Raw genomic sequence first — 20,092 nt, 5'->3', positions numbered from 1 at the left:
CAAAAGACAAACTTCCGTGGTGTTGGGCCACTGGAATTCCGGGATTTGGTTAAGCAGCCATCACCACTTATATTTAATCATTATTTATCATATTCGTCATACATCTGTGCTGCTTTTTTTTTAAATGTGTGTTAATAATGAATTATATTGAAAACTCAGTCCAGAGAGATTTTGGACCACATAGAGCCTTGTGGTCATGGGAAATCATTTAAAAATTCAATTACCATTTATATTCATAATCTTAATATAGAGAATTTGGCTGGACTGACCAACAAATAAAAAATATATTAGGCTAAAATTGTGCAATGATGGGGCACCTGGGTGGCTCAGTCGGTTAAGCGTCTGCCTTCGGCTCAGGTCATGATACTGGGGTCCTGGGATCAAGCCCTACGTTGGACTCCCTGCTTGGCGGGAAGTCTGCTTCTCCCTCTCCCTTGGTCTGCCACTCTGCCTACTTGTGCTCTCTCTCTCCCTGTCAAGTAAATAAATAAAACCTTTTTAAAAAATAAATAAATAAAATAAAATCGTGCAATGAAAGGGAACTAGCAGAATGAATTTGAGGAGATAAAAGGATGATATAAGATATCCTAATGTTAAAAAAGAGTTTGTTCATATGCAATTTTTAACGGATGGTGGCTTGCCTTGACTTACTACCAGAATCGCCTCTACAGCTTCCTTAAAATTGTTCAATACTTTAAAAATCTACGTACTGTAGTAAAGACACAAAATGTTATGAAAGCGTGAATTAGTAAGTGGTGAATCTATGTCTGGAGCTGGGATACCTTTACAATGATTCACTACACATGCACTCATCGATTACTCTCTATGTGCATGAATCTGTGTTAGAGGTTTGTAAAGGCACAAAGGTAAGAGTTAACACCGACACTCGGAAATACCCCACGCATTCTCTCTCTCTCCCTCTCTCTCTCACACACACACACACGTTTAGAGTTAGCTATTTTTATTTTATTTTATTTATTTATTTGACGGAGATAGAGCACAAGCAGGGGGAGCAGCAGAGGGAGAAGCAGGCTTCCCGCGGAGCAGGGAGCCCGATGCGGGACTCAATCCCAGGACCCTGGGATCGTGACCTGAGCCGAAGGCAGATGCTTAACCAACTGAGCCACCCAGTCGCCCCTATTTTGTTTTATGTTCTTATTTTTTTTTGCAGATTTATCAAGGTGGGTTTGACAAATACAAACTGTATTGTTTTTAGGTTGTACAACATGATTTTTGAGGTATAGAACATGATGATTTGATGTATGTCTATATTGTGAAATGATCACCACAATCAAGCTAACTAACACATTCATCGCCTCATGTAGTTACCATCTGTGTGTGTGGTGGGAATACTGAAGACCTCCTCTCTCAGCAAATTTCAAGCATACAATACAATACCATTAACTATAATCACCATGCTGTACCCTGCATCTCTAGAACTTACTCATCTTCTACCTGAAAGTTTATACCCTTTGGCTAACATCTCCCCAGCCCAGGCCCTGGCAACCACCATTCTACTCCCTGGTTCTATGAGGTTGACGTTTTTAGATTCCATGTAAGTGAGATCACACAATATCTGTCTTTTCCTGTCTGGCTTATTTACCTTAACACAACGTCCTTCAGGTTCACACGTGTTGCTGCAAATGTTCCTTCTCTTCTATGGCTGAATAATATTCATGTATATGAGATATATATATATATATATATATATATATATATATATATATATATCTCCCACCTTCTTTACATTCACCCATCAGTGAACACTTAGGCTGTTTCCATGTCTTGGCTGTTGTGAATTACACTGCAATGGACACGGGAGTGCAGCTATCTCCTTCAGATTGCGATTTCATTTCCCTCAGATAAATCCCCAAAAGTGCAATTGCTGGATCATAGGGTAGCTCTACTTGTAACATTCCGAGGCACCTCCATACTGTTTTCCAGAGTGGCTGCAGCAGCTTGCATTCCCACCAACAGTGCACGAGGTTCCCCTTTCTCCATAACCTCGCCAACATCTATTGTTTCTTGTGTTGTTGATTCTAGCCATTCTGACGGGTGTGAGGTGAGTGTCTCATTGTGGTTTTGATTTGCATTTCCCTGATGATGAGTGATGTTGAGCATCTTTTCATGTAACTATTGCCCATCTGTATGTCTTCCTTGGAAAAACATCTATTCAGATCCTTTACTCATTTTTAAAGGTTATTTATTTATTTGCTATTAAGCTGTAAGAGTTCCTTATATATTTCAGATATTAACCCCTTATTGTATATGTGATTTGAAAATACCTTCTGCCATTCAGTGGGTTGCCTTTAAAAGTTGTCTTAAAGTTTCTGTTGCCATGTGGAGCTGTTTAACTTGATATGATCCCACTCGTTTATTTTTGCCTGGGTGGCCTCTGTGTCTGGTGTCATAACCAGAAAAAAATCATCGCCAAGACCAAAGTCAAAGAGCTTTTCCCTCTGTTTTGTTCTAGGGGTTTCATGGCTTTAGGTCTTACACTTAAGTCTTTTATCCATTTGGAGGTCATCATTTTGAATAAGTAAGAAGGCACATCCACTCCTTCCCAGAAAATGGGCCTATGGAAACAAGCAAATGGCCCGACTCAAAATCGTTAAAAGAGCTGCCTTGTTCATCTGGACATCCTGTGCTTTGTCCTCATAGCTGTGATCCCGAGTCCCCTGTATCTCTCCAGTTCTCCCCAAAGTGGTGAAGCCAGTGGCCCATCCCAGGCTCCTCGGCTTCATGAAGACCCCTAGTGGCTGCAGTCACAGCCTCCACCCCAACTCCCCCTGAGCCACTGAAAACAATTCACACGTGGCCTAGCCAGGTGGCCTGAGGTTTTTCTGGATGGCGGGCTTGGAGTTCTGCAGAACTATACAACTGATCCGATCTCGGCCAGCTCGATGAGGCCAGGAAGCGGGGAGAAGTCTGAGCCCCCACTAAAAACAGCAAAACCAACAAACAGTAACAAAAGGGGCTAAACGGAAAATATTTCGAGATTATGGCTGGTGTTTAACTCAGTACACCAGCACCTCGAGGAGCCTGCCGGAAGATCAATGCAATTTCAGAGACCGTAAGGAAAGTCTTCATTCCGAATCTGAAGAGGGGCTGCTTTTGATCCTCCTGTGCTGGTCAGATTACCTCTGTTCTGGGTGACACACTCTGTGCGCAACCCTGACAAATTCCCTCCACGACCCCACTCCAGCACATGGGTAGCCGGGCACATTATTGCAATGCTGGGGTTTCACAAGATCTTCTGACACTGTGTAACTCCCCTGAAACACAACATGAAAAACGACCATAAAACCTAGCTCTAAAAGGCCTCTGTCTCTGCTATTCTGATTTGTTACCCAAGAACCCCAAAAGTGATCACACATAAGGTCCTGGTCTTCACAGCATGGTCTACAGGAATTACAGGCTGCTGTATTTTCATTTAATGTAAGACAACACCTTTTGTTAAGTAAATAAAGTTTTACAACAGTGAGTCCCCCTAATTTGGAAGAGGTAAGTACAGGATTTATGGTAGGAGGGCGCCTGGTGGGGTTAGATATCCCCAACTGTAAACTCCTGGTTCTCTGGGAAGGCTTATGGAGAGGACCCCTTCATGAGACCTCAGCAACCAGGGCAGGGCTTGGAGAAGATGCTCCCTCCAGGAACAGAGGGCACTGATCTGTTTGAAGCTTCCCCTAGACCCTGTTTCTTGAGGCTCAGTAGCCGGGTCAGCAACCTGACAAGGAGGCAGGGCCCAAAGCCGGGATGGTCTGATCTACCTGTTCAACCTGGTCCATGTGCAAATCAGCCTAAACAAGAAGGTCCTCAAAATCAGCCATACTTGTTTCAAAAACATCCCTAAGCCCCCCAGACCCTGGTGATTTTTTAAATTTTTTTATTAACATATAATGTATTATTTGTTTCAGGGGTACAGGTTTGTGATTCATCAGTCTTACACAATTCACAGCGCTCACCGTAGCACATACCCTCCCCAATGTCCATCACCCAGCCACCCCATCCCTCCCATCCCCCTCCACTCCAGCAACCCTCAGTTTCCTAAGATTAAGAGTCTCTTACGGTTTGTCTCCCTCTCTGGTTTTGTCTTTTTTTTTTTTTTTTTAAGATTTTATTTATTTATTAGAGAGTGAGCGAGCGAGAAACGGCATGAGAGGGGAGAGGGTCAGAGGGAGAAGCAGGCTCCCCAGTGAGCCGGGAACCCAATGTGGGACTCGATCCCAGAACCCCGGGATCATGACCTGAGCCAAAGGCAGTCGCTTAACCAACTGAGCCACCCAGGCGCCCTCTGGTTTTGTCTTATTTCATTTTTCCCTCCCTTCTCCTATGATCCTCTGCCTTGTTTCTCAAATTCCACATGTCAGTGAGATCATATGATACTTGTCTTTCTCTGATCGACTTATTTCACTCAGCATAACACCCTCCAGTTCCATCCACGTCGTTGCAAATGGCAAGATCTCATTCCTTTTGATGGCTGCATAATATTCCATTGTGTATATATACCACTGCTTCTTTATCCATTCATCTGTCGATGGACATCTTGGCTCTTTCCACAGTTTGGCTATTGTGGACATTGCTGCTATAAACATTGGGGTGCAGGTGCCCCTTCGGATCCCTACATTTGTATCTTTGGAGTAAACACCCAGCAGTGCAGTTGCTGGGTCATAGGGTAACTCTATATTTAACTTTTTGAGGCACCTCCACACTGTTTTCCAGAGTGGCTGCACCAGCTTGCATTCCCACCAACAGTGTAGGAGGGTTCCCCTTTCTCTGCATCCCCGCCAACATCTGTCGTTCCCTGACTTGTTAATTTTAGCCATTCTGACTGGTGTGAGGTGGTAACTCATTGAGGTTTTGATTTGGATTTCCCTGATGCCGAGCGATGTTGAGCACTTTTTCATGTGCCTGTTGGCCATTTGAATGTCTTCTTTGCAGAAATGTCTGTTCATGTCTTCTGCCCATTTCTTGACTGGATTCTTTGTTCTTTTGGGTGTTGAGTTTAAGTTCTTTATAGATCTTGGATGCTAGCCCTTTATCTGATATGTTATTTGCAAATATCTTCTCACATTCTGTCGGTTGTCGCTTGGTTTTGTTGACTGTTTCCTTTGTTGTGCAGAAGCTTTTTATCTTGATGAAGTCCCAATAGTTCATTTTTGCCCTTGCTTCTCTTGCCTTTGGCAATGATTCTAGGAAGAAGTTGCTGCGGCTGAGGTCGAAGAGGTTGCTGCCTGTGTTCTCCTCAAGGATTTTGATGGATTCCTGTTTCACACTGAGGTATTTCATCCTTTTTGAGCCCCCAGACTCTTGTTAATCCGGCAGGGGATTGGGCAGGTGCGCAGCAGAAAGAGGCCGGGGACAGGAAAGCATGCATTTGCATCTCAAAGCATGCTCTGACTCTGTTTTCCCTGGGGGAGTCTTTAACTGGATCCACCTAACCCTGATGCATTGTCCAGCTGCCCAACAGATTCTTGCTTTAGGCAGGAAAAGCCTCAAACCAACCGCAGAGGCCACGGAACCCGCGGGAGCACAGCTGAAGGTCGCCTGCCATGGCTCTGGGAGCAGACTTTGTCCTCATGCAGGCATTTCATCTCGTGCCCATTTGCAGCAATGAGAGGGACGGATGATTAAGTACCATGGGGAGGCATGCTAAATTCACTGGAAGATGGGCTTGCTCGCATTAAACTGTATTTATAACCTTTTGCAGTTGAGGACAATTGAACAGCCAAAGAAAATAGCCCAAGAGGGAAACCGAAGAGATTTAAGATGCCTTGATGGAAGGTTCTTGACAATGCTCCCAGACTGGTACAATCTCATTGAAAATGCAACCCTTTCATTCTCTTTACCAGGAGAATCTATGGATAAAAGAGAAAACAGCCCAGGACTGGTCTTTTCTGCCTGATTAGTGGTGTTTACAAAACACACATGCCTTGTGTAGCCAGGGAATGTCTGGTGCAAGCTTGTGTGCAGATGGAACGTGGGCAACACATGGGCTCCATTCTCTGCCATCCCCCTCTCCTTTACGGGTCCACGACTGGTCCAGAGCTGGGTCCTGAAGAATCCCAGATGAAGGAATCAAGAAAGGGTGGATGTGTCCTTTCAAACAGATCAAACCGGAAGAAAGCTCCTTGTTCAGACTTACCCGGCAATTTCACTCGAAACGGCACACATCATGGGTACAGCCGGGGCTGTGATGAGAACAAGGGATTTGGAAGGATTCTACTGAACTCTAGTCACCCAGGTGGAAGTGAGGATAAAATGCCGGAGGCAGGGATGGGGAGGGAAGGGGCAGGAGTGCTGGGGTGTGGACGGTGCTCTGGAGGGGAGGGAACAGCTTCCGGGACAGGAAGAGAACGTCATTCAATTCAACGTGTCTGTACCCCACACTCAATGGAGCCTGTATCGCAGATTCTCTACCCCACCTGCTGCCCCTTTTCCTCGGGGCCAGTAAGCCATCCGTTCCCATGGCTCCCTTCCCCACCTGGGGCCCCGATGCGGCATCTCCTCCACGTCCCATCATTACCCCGAAAGCCCCCAGTCCCCAACTATCACCAACAGACGGCATTTCATATGGATCTGCACGACACGCTGCAGCCCCAAGACTCAGATGTGAAATGCGTTTGTACACATCATCCCATCTTCGGACCCTACCCGGGGAGCTCAGTGGTGAAACATGCAGCCTAATTGATCCCCTTAAGGACACACATTTTGGCATGTTTGGTTTTCTGGAAGTAGGGCCAACTTGGCAAATTAAAAGATACCGTCTCCACTGTTTTAGAGTAAAATGTAAAGTGGCTTTGAGAGAGCCCAGTGGATATTGCTTAAATCTGATTACCACCTAACCATTAACAGTCCATCTGCCTCTCTAGGGGGGTCAGATGCCTCTCCCATCCCTGTGACCGAGCTCTGATCAGTGGGGGGCTGCACGCACATTCAGGGGTTGCAGGAGAAGCCCAAAGGAACGGAGGCGACGTGTCCATGCCCAGCTGAGTGCACAGGTAGATGCTCGTGAGGATGGTGGCCTGCACGGTGCCACATGAGCCAGAGGGCTGGACCAACCCCAGAGGATGCCTATGGGTTCCTCCAGATCCACGGCCTCGACCCGCAACACACTGCCTTGATTATTAAATTCCGTCATGAACGAGGTCACAAAAGCAGGGGCATGCACTTGACATCGAATAGCAGGGCTGGTTATAAAGGGAAATCGGGGTGTGAGAAGGGTTGCAGGGGCAAAGGGAGTCCCCCCAGACCCGCCAGAGCAGTGAGGCCGGTGGAGCCCCCAAGACAGCCGGGCCGTTTGCAGAATGCCAGGAATGTGTGCTCCCTTGGAAGCTGGGGGTGCCTGGGAGCCTGGTAGCCAGACGCCACCCTGCTGGGCCTGCAAGCGGCTGTTGCCACCTGCCGGACGTGACTTCAGACGCAGGGGGAGAGAGGGGCGGAGGCGGGGGCCTCTCCCTTCCTTTTGAGAAGGAGAGCAGGAGCTCCTATCGCGGCATGCGGGCCTGGCATTCACAGCTTGCCCTTGAACGCGAGCCATTCACAGAACACCCACATCAGACAAGGCCACTCACCTGGGCCAGGCTGGGGCAGGACAAAAGCAAGCCACTCCGTGAGCAGGTGTGAACACGGACCAACCCCGAGCACGGCCCAAGCCACAGACTGCCTGGCCACCCCCCGTGCTGGCCGACACCGTTACCTGGGACGGTTGTGGCCTCACGTGCTCTCTTCCCAGATCAGACTCGTTAACACACCCCAATCACAGAATTACCCCGCTTCCTGGCAGCATCCACCCCAGAGAAAGCCCCTTAGACTCGCCCCAGAACCACCTGCCACAAGCCCAGTCCCTGCCGTGGGTTCTCTCCAACACCGCCTTGCTGAGACGCCCGCGTTGCCATGCTGTGCCATCCCCGCCCCGAGCCAGGTACTAATGGAGCTGGCCAACCCCAGGGGAGTGCCTGGTGGTCTCGGGCCTGCTGCCAGTGGGGGCACGGTGACCAGCTATGGGACCCAGCCCGGGACACCCGACAAGCACCAGATGGGAACCAGGGTGGCTGACTGGCCAGCCCGCTATCTCCGCGTTACCAGGGTAGCTGTAGCTCGCCGGGATGGTCCTCCGCCTCACCACGTTTCCGCGTGTCTCCTCTGTCCTCGCCATCTGAGTGCTGAATTTCCGCTTCACTAATTCAGCTGTGTGACCTCCTGCCTAGCGCTGTTGCGGCACCTGCATCCTATAGGACTCTGCCAGGTGCCAGGTGAGACCTACTTGGTGAGAGATGCCTCTAGGTCCCCAGTCATGTCCTCCACCCGGGGAAGCTTGGCAGCTCCGGGACCCAGAAGCCCAGGGGGTGAAGGCGGAGCCTGACACCAGCTCTCCTGGAACATCGTGTGTCCTCCAGAGCCCCCTTCACGGTGGCTGCTGTTAGCGGGCCGACACTGGGTGCCCGGCTGGGTGTTCCTGTCTTAGGCCTCCTGCTACCGCTCACGCCAGGGCAGACCCTCCCACGCCACCGCCACGTTTCTACTGGTCACTGTCCCAGCATCAGCGCCGACCCAGCTCTGTCATGGTCATTGACGGATTCCAAAATGCGGTTGCCACCATGCCCCTCCCAGGGTAACAGGTGATGGTCGGGTCTGGCTCTCTCTATATTTGCACATTTTATTTTTGAATGTTTGGTATTTGGGCTTATCATTCAGAACAAGGTAAAGAACTCCAGAACCGCAGGATAACCCTGGGAAGTTGAGGACGGATGAGGGGTCTTTTCCCCTAGACATATCGCAATATTAAAATCACCGTCTCAGCCACCTGGACCAAATTATTTGTCTAGGAACTTGACAACATGGAAGGTTTTATTTTTGTCCTTTTTGTGACAAACACAGAAATGAAAGCAATAATGTCATTTGCTCGTTACTAGATATCATTAATATTCATGAAGACACTCCCTATTTCCTTCTCAAGGACCAAGAACTGCTCACGGCTTTCAGCAAGCATGGTCCCTGTGCATAGAAGAGGCTAATCACTCGAGCACTGAGTCCATTCTGCATGTCGGGCTGCCACGCCTGCTCTGGAGTGGAGGAAATCTGCAGGACGAGGGTCCACTCGTGGAGAACCTGACCCTGGGATGAGTGTAAGGCACGGGTTCTGTTGGGGAAACCACACAAGCCCGTGTGATGAGGCACGCAGTCCCCTGCACTGTCCTCACCGGTGGAGGAGTACAGAGGGGCCGGGCGTGTGTGCACAGGGGAGACCCTCCCTCTGCCACACCTCCTTCCAGCATGAGAACGAGCTGCCCCACTCACAGACCTAGCCCCTCCACCCAGGGGAGGCTGCATGGGGCTACCTTCTTGGTATAGCAAAGAGAAGTCAATGTTGTGATCTTTGCAAGTAATGTATCTCCCACTGATAGAAATATGGGGGGGGGGCAGTGGTCAGAGGCTCTGGGGTAGACCCACGATCTCCTTCTGGGCCCAGCTGGGGATGACTTTGTCCTTGACCTCCTGACCTTGAAGCTGAATGCCACAGGTGACAGTCATGAAAGATGGATTCCAGCCCCCACTCCCCCATCTGTGGGTCATTTGCCTGTTCACATCCTGTAGGTCTGGTCCCTATTACCCCAGAAATAGAGGGACACACCTAAAGGTTTGTGCTTGGGAGGGACGAAATGAGCATCCCACCCACTCGTCGTGGCTCCTAGCCCTGGGCCCTGTCCATCAGGCCACGCTGCCTCTCCTGGCTGTTCACAGGGAGCCCAGACCCACAGGCCTGTGCTCTGGGCCTGTGGTGGAGGACAGAGCACAGGCCTGTTCCCCCGGGGTTGCCCCCACACCCCAGTCTTCCCCCCACCCCGTCCATTGAAACAGGCACCCTTCAGTGTCTGATCCCTTGGGGTCTGCTGTATGGTTGATAAGCGAACCTGTGCTTCTGTGAAAGCTGGGACAAGGGCTCTAATAAAACACTGTGTCTCCCAAGAAGGACATGGATGCAAAATTTTCAAAGAGGACAGTCAAAGACTCAGAATCCTGGGGTGTGACCGCATGAAGGGACCTCAGTGACACCACAGACAGACCAACACACCCACTTCCCAGATGGGGAAGCTGAGGCTCAGAAAGCAGAAGGGATTTCTGCAATGCTCTGCAATCATTAAGAAGTGGATCCCACGGTTCCTGATGTCCAGGCCAGTGTCCTTCCAACTGCCTGGGACATCGAGGGGACCGTGAGTGCCCAGCGTGACAGCCCCCTGGGAGGGGCTGAGGGTACCCTCACAGACAGCAGGATCCCAAAGGACAAAGGCAAATAAGGACGTGAATTCAAGAAGAGCATGTTTTGTGAATTTTTTTTTTTTTTTTTGCTTAAAAAATGTGTCAAGTTCTAAAACTAATAACACACTTGTTATTTTTTCAAGTGTGGAAGCGTGTAACACGGAACATCGACCGCCCCTGCCGGGGTCCCCACCAATAGGCGCTGCGTCCTGTCAGACATTTCATACATACGCAAACATACACAGAGCGGGGGTGTGTTTATAAATGTGTACACGTGGTTTTCCTACAACGGGGCTCAGAGGACACGTTCCACTCCGCAGTTTGCTTTAGTCTGCACGCAGGCTCGGCCGCCTGTCGGCAGTATTGATGCCCTCTTCCGTGACGTCTACACGGAAATCCACAGTGTTGCCATATCCTCCCTTACTGAACTCAGCGGCGGATGCTCGGGCTGTCTCCAGCTTGGGGACGTGCCAGGGACGAGCAAACAGGTCACCAGAATGTTCCATGAAGGCCACCGCTCCCGACAACGAGGAAGAGCGGGCTGAGAAGGCTGTTAAACCTCACACTTAAAATGTAAAAAGTAAATGGCACGTTCCCAAACACTCAGTGAATTCGTAAAAAAAAAAAAAAAAAAAAACCCAGCTGGGATGTGGGCAGCAGATGCCATCCTGAAAACCACAGCTGGGCAAGTAAAGGACGGGCTCGGGGAAGGGGACGACGAGCCGGGCAGGTGAGGGCCGAGGCCGGCTCGCTGAAGCGGACCCTCCCGGGTGGCGCGTACGGGCCGGCGCCCCCCCCACCCCAGACCCTGAGCCAGGGGCAGACCATGGGGCGATGACCACCGTCTCTCCCGCTCTCACACCTGCCGTGTCTTCGGCAGGGCTCCAAGTGTGCTTCCAGGCCAGGGTCAGACGCTGGAGAGGTCCAGCGGGCAGAAAACTGGTTGCGGCAGGTCTGAACTGCCAGCACCCCTGGGGACTGGAGTCCTGCTTTTGATGGCAGACTGGTTTTCTGGGACTCTGAGAACCTTCTTTCTGGCTGGCATAGGCTGGCGTGGCATTCATGCCTCCAGCCGGGCTGGCCACCTACCCCCCACCCGGATCCCGGGCTGCAGGGGACCCTCCGACTGGACCCCCGGTGCTGGCCACCCCCACCACCTCCGGATTTGGAAGCACGTCCACAGGGCCCTTCGGGCAGCCGTCACCGTACCAGTGAGCCGCAGCATCGCAGGGTAGCTGAATCGTCCCACCGGGTGGGCTCTGAAGTCACAGCTGACTTCCTGGTCTCGTGCACATTGTTGACCTGATTGATCCAAGATTGCAGCTCATTTCAGAGGACCTGGGGTGCTCGGCAACGGGATACTGGCAGGCTTACTTCCCGCACCACTGAGACCAGGTAGGGACGCAGGCCCAGGGACAGGGGTCGCAAAGGGAAGCCACACCGACCCGGTCCCCCCGCAGATCCGTCACAGCCTTTGGAAAGATAACTCGTGGAGGGCACTTATGAAATGTCTGGTGTTGCCTCTCTGCCCCAGCAGAGGTCCTTCCCAAAGAGAGAGCAGAATATGCCAAATATGAAGCTACGGAGCCCACTGACACGTGGAGCTCTGGCCCCTGCAGGGTGACACCGCATGGGGTTTCTCTGCCTCCATCCTGCTCCCTGCAGCGGGCGGCGGGGTGGGCCTGGGGCTCCCTGTACCTGCACGGCAAGGCCCCCCTCCTGCGTGCTCCTTTCCTTTCTTTTCTCTTCCTGTCACTGGAACGGTTTTCCAGGGAATGTGAAGCACGAGTAAGAGGCCAAGAGTCCAGGTGGCTCGCTCTTAGCAAAGGCCGACGGCCCGCCACCGGCTGTCGGGCTTCTGTGGGGGGGGTCACGCCCAGGCGTCTGGTGGGAGGGGGACGGGCATGTCCTGGGCCTGCCCGCTGGGCAGAAACCTTCCCTGGGCTCTGTCTAGCTGCAGTCAGTGCACTCGAGGAGGCTGCTGGTCAGGGGACAGGGTCTTCTGGTCATCTCTCTCCCTGTCCCCTCCCCCTCCCCCACCCTGCTCCAACCAAGAACCACCAAACCCTGACTTTCATTTTCTGGACAGAAATGAACGGCAACACTGGGGCCTTTGGAATAGGCCCACGAAGAGTTTCACACACATTCCTACTGTCCAAGCAGCTATGAGCCCCAATCCTTGAAATTTCAGAAAACACACCCCAGCTGTCCAGGGGAAGTCCTTTTCCTGCAAGTCGGGTTCTTCGCTGTCACTTCGGGCTTGTGCAGGGGAAACGGAGGGGCCGCCCACCATCTCTGGGATCCCAAACACACGCTTCCAAATCGGATTCGTGATCATCCAAGCGAGGATCTGTGGGAAAGCCGGGGTCACTGGCTTCTCGCTGAGAGGCCGAAGAAGCAGGTGACAACACATGGATTTGGGGGCCAGCAAAATGAGACAGTGGAGTTGTCAGGCTTTGCTGAAGGTAGCGATCTTGTTTCTTCCTTTTTTAGATTCTGTTCTATTACACAATAACATGTTCACTTTATAGAGAGCAGAAACTTTATAAAGAGTAGAAAACTTAGATGAGCAAAACACAACACAAAATCTGCAAATCACACGTGATCTACCATCGAGGAACAAAACATGGTGCTGTCTTGAGGATATTCTTTCTGGACTTCTGTCTCTGCAAAAAAAATGTGTATGTGTGCACTTTGAACCCCAACTGGGACCACACTCTGGACCATGTTTTATATCCTTCTTTTTGGCTCTCAAGAAAGTTGTTTTCTTCATAAAGTTCCTGCACATTTTAAAAAGCTTTTTCCTCTAGTGGTAGAATAGATATAATTTTTTGTTGTTACAGCAATTGGGATTTTTTTTTTTACCATTAAGTTTTCTAACCAGCTATCCTTAGTAATTTGTAAGAAGATACTGATTTTGTATACATTTTTAAACAGCCTCTTTGTTCTTATTAGTCCTAATAGATTTTTAGTTAATTACTACGGGTTTTCCACAACGAGAATCATCTCAGTGACAAATAAAGATTATTTTGTTTCTCTTAAAATCATGACTTTTTTCTTTTCTTTGGAGGGCTTGAGTGCAGAAAGAAAAATCAGTTCTTGAAAGGAATGTGACCCAGTAGTAAATGTCTTAAGCGTTCCCCAGCGTGGCTGCATCTGAGACCGTAGTGATTTGGGATTGACCGCAGGACACCCTACATTCCGGCGCCGGGCAGCATTCGTCTCCTGAAAAATGGCCGCAGATTCGCAGCAGGTGAGCGCCAAGGCTGGACTGTTCACCGGGGATCAGAGCACGAGGGGAACGCCGGCCTTCCGGGGGTGCCCTTTGGAGAGTCTGGGAATGGGGGTGAAGCCAGGCCTAGGGGAAGTTTACCAATTGTTCCGGGGGGGGGACCCACAGTCTGTGCCAAAAAGGGTTTTCTTTTTTAAATCAATTTTCCCATTTCACTTTATGAAGTATTTTCTTCAGTGGAAGAGAAGAGAATCTATTGTGAAGCCCTAGTTATTACAAATTTTTTCCATCTTTTCAATAAGCAGATACTGAATTGACCACCAGTCCTAAAACTGCGCCTGTCATGGATGGCCACTTCTCCAGGGGTGTCCCTCTCGCTGCAGCTGGTCCTGGGAGCTGGAGGGCCGGAGCTTCCAGACCTGCTTCTCCCTCCACACTCGCCCACTATGGCCTGCGTTGGCACACAGTCTTCTACACGTATACGAGTCCCGCAGTTCCCTCTGGCCTGACTGCCACCTGGCACCACTGTCAAGTCGACGTCTCACTCAGTAGCTCACGGGGCCCCAGACCCTGGGTCTGCCCCCACCACCTCCCACCCGAAAACTCTCCTTCCCACGGGCAAGCCCACCTCATAACCGGGACCACTTTGTACCCAGTCGTTCAAAGTCGTGAAGTTGTCCTTGACCCCTCCTCTCCTGCTTTGGTGCCCCCAACCCAAGAGCCCGACCCTTAACCCCCACCCTGCTGAGGCCACTGCCACCTCTGCCCAGACTAATATGGTGGCCTCAGCCCCCCAACTCGCATCCACCCACAGCACAACCAGAGGGACCCCTTGGAATATAATCCCACCGAAATGGGAATGTTCACTGCAGTTCTGTTGGAAAAAGCCCCACACTGGAAACAAGCCCAATGTCTGTCCATGTGTGAATTGTTAAACTGTGGTACACACGCACCACGGGATACTTACTACACAGAGTCAGACGGAAGCACCAGTAAGGCACCTGCCAACCTCGCTGGGTCTCAAGGGCATTCTGCTGAGTGAAAAAAGCCAAGCTCAACAAACTGCATGATTCCACTGATGCATCTTCAAAATGACACGATTACAGAGATGGAGAAAGGGTAAGTGGCTGCTGGGGGTTACAGATGGTGGGGGGGCAGGGGGGAGGTCTTCGTGGTGAGGGAACAGTTCCGGATCCAGGTGGTGGTGGTGGTTCCGCGTGTGTGACAGGATGGGCTGGGGCTGTACACGCGGCGCCGACGTCAACGCCCGGTTTTGAAAGTCTCCTGTAATTACCCGGGACGCGACGATCGACAGAAACTGAGCAAAGGGGATACCAGATCTCTCCTAAAACTATATTTCTAGACTTCTTTTTTTTTTAGTGCAATTTTAGGTTCACAACCCAATTGAGAGGGAAATCCAGAGATTTCCCCCAGACCCTCCACCTCTACACATGCACGGCGTCCACGTCATCAAATCACTCACCAGAATGATTACATTTCTACCCAGGATGAACCTACACTGACCCTTAGTAATCACCCCAAATCCACATTTTCCCTCAGGGTTCGCTCCTGGTGCTCTGTGTTCTATGAGTTCAGGTAAACATTGAACGCCCTATATCCATCATTACCCTACTTCCGCTGCCCTAAAAATCCTCCATGCCCTGCCTGTTCATCTCCTCCCAGCCCAGCAACCACTTGTCATTTTATTATTTCCGGTTTTGCCTTTCCCAGAATGTCCTATGGTTGCAATCATACAATACACAGCCTTTTCAGAATAGCTGCTCTAACCTGGTAACACGCTTTTAAGGTCTCCTGGCTCATCTCCTTTCGGTGCTGGCTCATAGTCCACTGTCTGGGTGCACTAGAGTTTTCTCTCCATGCCCGTGAAGGGCATCTTGGCTGCTCCCCAGTTTTGGCAACTGTGAATAAAGTTCGTGTGCCGGGTTTTATGTGGATGTAAGTTTTCAACTCCTTTGGGCAAACGCCAAGGAGGGAAGATGCTGGATGGTGTGTGTAGTTCCGTGGGAAAGCACCACCCTGTCTTCCAGGTGGCCGCACCACGCTGCATTCCCAACAGCTGCGAACGAGTGTTCCCGACGCTTCACGTCCTCACCAGCGTCTGGTGTCGTCAGGGTTCTGGATTTGGCTATTCTCATAGGTGTTCTGTAGTACTTTTGAAACGTCCTGTGAATTTATAATCATTTCAAAATAAAAACATTTAAAAAGCAAAATGTCATGTCACCCACCCACCCACCAGGCCAAGCTTATTTTAATTTTTTTTCTTTTTAATGTTTAAATTTTTCATCTCTCTGGAAATTGTTTGGCATAAAGTAGGAAGCAAAGATTAACTTTTTCTGATCTTGAACTTGGGACCATCACTTTATTTTCCTGTTTTTTATTTACATGGTACACCTCTGGCAATCCTTCTATTCTCAAGTTTGCAGGATAACTTTGTTCCAGCTGTGTTTCTAGCACACATTGTCTACAATGTAAATTGTTGGAGATGTTTGCTTTGTGAGCCAACCTTTTGTCTTCAAATAGATGAGTTTAGCCCGTTTACCTTTGTCAGATAGATGCGGTTAGTTCTTTTATTTTATCACTTGTATCTCTGCTTCAAACTCTTCTTTTATAAAGGCAATTGCCTCATTATTTTTTAATTGATAATGACATATTTGGCCATAAATTTTATCTGCCCCTTGCCAACATTTTTGGTGTTTTCCATTTTCAATGTGTTTTTCCAGGTTTCCTTCCTTTTTATCTCGTTGTATCTTTGGATAGACCAGGGCTTCTCAACCTAGGCACCCCCGGCATCTTGGGTCATCCACGGCTTTGCTGTGGGAGCCGTCCTGTGCCCCGTCGGATGTTCAGCAGCATCCTGGGACCCCACCTACTAGAAGCCTCTTCTTCAGTTGTGACAACGAACACTATCTCCAGACCTTGCCAAAATGTCCCCTGAGGGGCAAAGCCCCTCCCTGTTGAGAACCCCCCAGCATGGATAGGGGGCTCCTGCCTTCGGTTGTTCATCTGTGAGAAAGAAAGGTGCCTTCCGCCTGCGTGGGGATGAGCCCTGCTCAGGTCAGGCAGGACCTTCCCCGGCGGCCCAGGGTGAGGGAGCGAGCGAGTGCCCGCGCACTCTGCTTCTCCAGCCTCCTGGGCCTGGAAGCTACCACTCTGCTCACGTCTCTCTCCTCCACCAGCCTCTCTGTGGGGCAGCCAGCGGACTTCCCAAAGCCTGCCCCTAAAATCCCTCCGAGGATGAAGCCCCACTCCCTGCTGGCCCTCGCCCACCCCCTCATCCCCACTGCCGCTCGCACACCCATTCCTCTCCCCTCCCATGGTCGGGGCAGCTGGAGTCCTGGCTTCCGGAGCACTCAGGCTGCAGGATGCCCCTGTGCCTTTGCTCCCTCCCGCTCTCTTCCTTCCCTGCTGGCTTCCCAGCCTCAGCCCAGGAGCCACCTGCTCCAATGAGGTTCTCTGGCCCTCCACCCAGCGGGCCCTGCCCTGCCTCCAGCCCCGACCTCAGTGAATCCACGGGTGCATGAAGTAGTGAGCAGGGGCATGAAGGAATGGTTGGCTTTTCTTACTGATGCCGTTCTTCCCAGCAGTTGTGCTTACTGAAAAATGAATGAATGAATGATGTCGCTTCCAAGTTATGTCAAACTGAGATAGAGAAAAATGATCACACTTAATGAGGGAAAACCTAGAAAAATGACTTCCTTTGTACCCAGCAGCACCTGCACAGCTGGCTCATTGTTGATGGCATGCCCGGTGTATTGGTCACCTACTACCGCCTAACAGACTAATCTCCGATTCTGCAAACACAAACGTGCTTATCGCACTTTCCAGGGGTCAGGAGTTCAAGGCTGACTCAGCTGGGAGGTTCTGGCTCAGGAAGAACCACGAAGTTGGAGCCAAGACGTTGCTCAACGACCCTTACAGCCTCTGATATTCTGTGATACACTGAAGAGCCCTGAATAATGCCCGTCAACTGAGTTTCTCTGCAGACACATTTCTCCCTGCTCAGAAGCGGACCGGTTTATACCAGCCAGACCCTTAAAAGGAAAACGGAGCTTCACTGGTGTTTCTATACTGTCCTCTTGTGGTCACTTCTCACATCGTTGCAGTTTTAAGAAAAAGGTGAAATTCACTTGGAGTTTATGGAAAAAAACAATCAAGGTGCTAAATACAGTACTTAGAACAGTGTCTGCTGGGAGCATTTGTGCAATTTCCCTTTGGAGAGTTTATTCTCACCGCAGAAGTAAGACACTCAACCCAGAGGTGCATGACACTGCGGCCACGTGGGGTGTGGTGGAGTCAGACAGGGGTCTGACTCTGCTCCCCACACTTACCACCCTCACCCCGCCGTGGGGGAGGGTGAATTTGCTCTCTGCTTGAGCTGGGACACTCAGCCTGCCCCCGCCCTCAGACACGGTGCTCCCTGTTCTCAGGCTTTCGGGCTCACATCGGGATTCGCAGCACGGCCCCCTCGGCCTCAGACTGACCAACACCCCTCGCTTTCCTGCTACTGCAGCTTGCATCTGGCAGGTCCGGGGACTTCTCTGCCTCCATGACCGTGTGAGCCAATTCCTATAGGAAATCTCCTGTAATAAACCCTTATTGTTTCCATTTCTCTGTTTCTCATGAGCCAGTCTACAAGAAATGTCCCACCTCAGTGGAGCCAGACTCACAAAGGATAGAATCAGGAGCTCTCTCTGTTTAAAAAAAAGAGAAGAAGAAAGGAATGGATTTTATTAATCCATTTATGAATCCAGCTTCTTTTTCAAGGACTCTTGAGAAAACTAAAGAGCATCCCTCATTTTACTCTTATGAGCTAGATGGCTGCAGGGGAAGCTGAATAAATTCTTTGTGCCTCAGTTTCCCCACGATAAAACAGGAATGGTACTAGTCGCCATGTCATGGAGCCGTCTGGAGAGCTCAAGCGCTTCAAATGACGGTTGGCCCACAGTAAGAGTGCAGTGTAATTTCTTCTGTGGTTGTCATAATGAGGATTATTTCTTAAATTCCCAGCAGGAAAAATAAGGAAGTGAGCATCTGCACCTCCGCCCATCTCCCCTCACTCTCTAGTTCTCAATCTCAACTTGCTGTATTTTTAAATCACTGTTCGGTGATGGAGATTGATACGATGTACTCTGAGCAGACTCTCCCCGGCTCCCTGGTCCCGGGGGGGCGTCGTCACGGACGAAGCGCTAGCAGAAACGCGCATGCCCTTTGTGTGCTGCTTCTCTCCTGCGCTGGCTCGCGGCGGCTCCTCCCCGGCAGTTTATTCCAGAAGAGGCGCGCTGTCCCGCTCGGACTTTCCAGTTCTAAAAGCATCACCTGCTGCCTTTGTATCTGGATGGCAGTGAGCAGCTCCCGATCTTCCTGGGTCTGCACTCTTTCCTGCAGTTTCCTGGACACCACTCCACAGTCTTCTTCCAGTACATGTCCTGGAAACGTTGGAAATCACAGATTTCTTCTCCTCGTGGATCACCTGCTCTTTGGTCTTTGGCTGTCGTGGTTCTGTTTTCTTCTTCAGGGACACCCAGACCTGCATGATGGAGTCGCTCTGGTGTACAAATCTCTCCGTTTGTCCCCAGTAACATCCAGCTCTGAGTTCTCTGTCCGCTTTATTCAGGGCAGTCTTTCCAGGCTTTTCTCCAGCCTCCCTCCCTGAGATTCCGGCCGCACCTGTTCCCCTGGCATCTGCAAACTGATGACCCTTTCTGTGACGGTTTTTCCTCTTCTACGTTTTTCCCTGAATCTTGACAGCTCTTTCTCATCTTTTCCGCTGTAGTATAACCTCGTCTACGAGTTCTCGTAACTCTTCTCTAAAGCCCCGCTGCCTTTTTCCTGCCGGGGGGCAGATTTGGTGTGATCCTGGCTACACAGCAGATTGCCCCCAGGGCCCCCACCCTCCACCTGCCCCGTCTCCTGCCCACCCGTCTGACCAGCTTCTCCTCCAACCGCACCCACTCACCCCTGGGAGGAGAGAACTCGAGCGGGGGCCACCTCGGCCGCTCACACGGCCCCTAGAAGTACCATTCCAGGCTCTGCTGCTCGGCCATTCAGGATAAGGCCTCCTTCTCTTAGGAAAGTCTCAACCCGCTACAACCGCTCCAGGCATCTCCCCCCTCCCCCAACCCTTTCGTGTATCACCGAATTGGACAGCTAGTAATTTGGGACTGTGACCTCTCTCTGGTTTCAGGGATTTAAATTCTATTTTACTCTCATCTGCTTGGGTTTATCTCACACAACAGGGGGTGGGAGGGAGAAGAGGAAGGAGTCCGCCTTCTTACGTCAGAAGTCCAAGACCCTTCTCTTAGCACGGTTACTCTCACGCCATGACCTCTACTAAGAGCTTACTAGGTAAACTTGTGTGTCATCTACAAGCCTGCTCCTGACTCGCGATAATCTCAAGTGCTTAGCGGGACATGTTTTCTCCAGTGTCTTAGAGCTCAGGAGAGTGCATATCGATTAACCAGACTGGTTTCAAACCGGACCATGCTTGAAGGAGACGCCACCCTGTTTCACTTCATTTGAGAATGTTCTATTGCCGTTGCTTATGCTCAGCGAGGTTTCAAACCCAGAGGTTTGGGAGCC

General features: G+C 50.6%; 1 protein-coding gene across 1 annotated transcript in view; it reads right to left on the bottom strand.

Annotated features, from left to right (window-relative positions):
* TMED3 (transmembrane p24 trafficking protein 3) overlaps positions 1-20,092 on the bottom strand; it is a 31,465-nt gene that overhangs the window by 744 nt on the left and 10,629 nt on the right. The gene's annotated exons all lie outside the window — the stretch shown is intronic.

Source organism: Callorhinus ursinus, unplaced genomic scaffold, assembly GCF_003265705.2.
Source record: "Callorhinus ursinus isolate GAN/ISIS: 27379988/994484 unplaced genomic scaffold, GSC_fseal_2.0 scaffold45, whole genome shotgun sequence".
NCBI lineage: Eukaryota > Metazoa > Chordata > Mammalia > Carnivora > Otariidae > Callorhinus > Callorhinus ursinus.
Note: the sequence above shows the minus strand (reverse complement) of the source record. Positions and strands in the feature narration are given on the sequence as shown.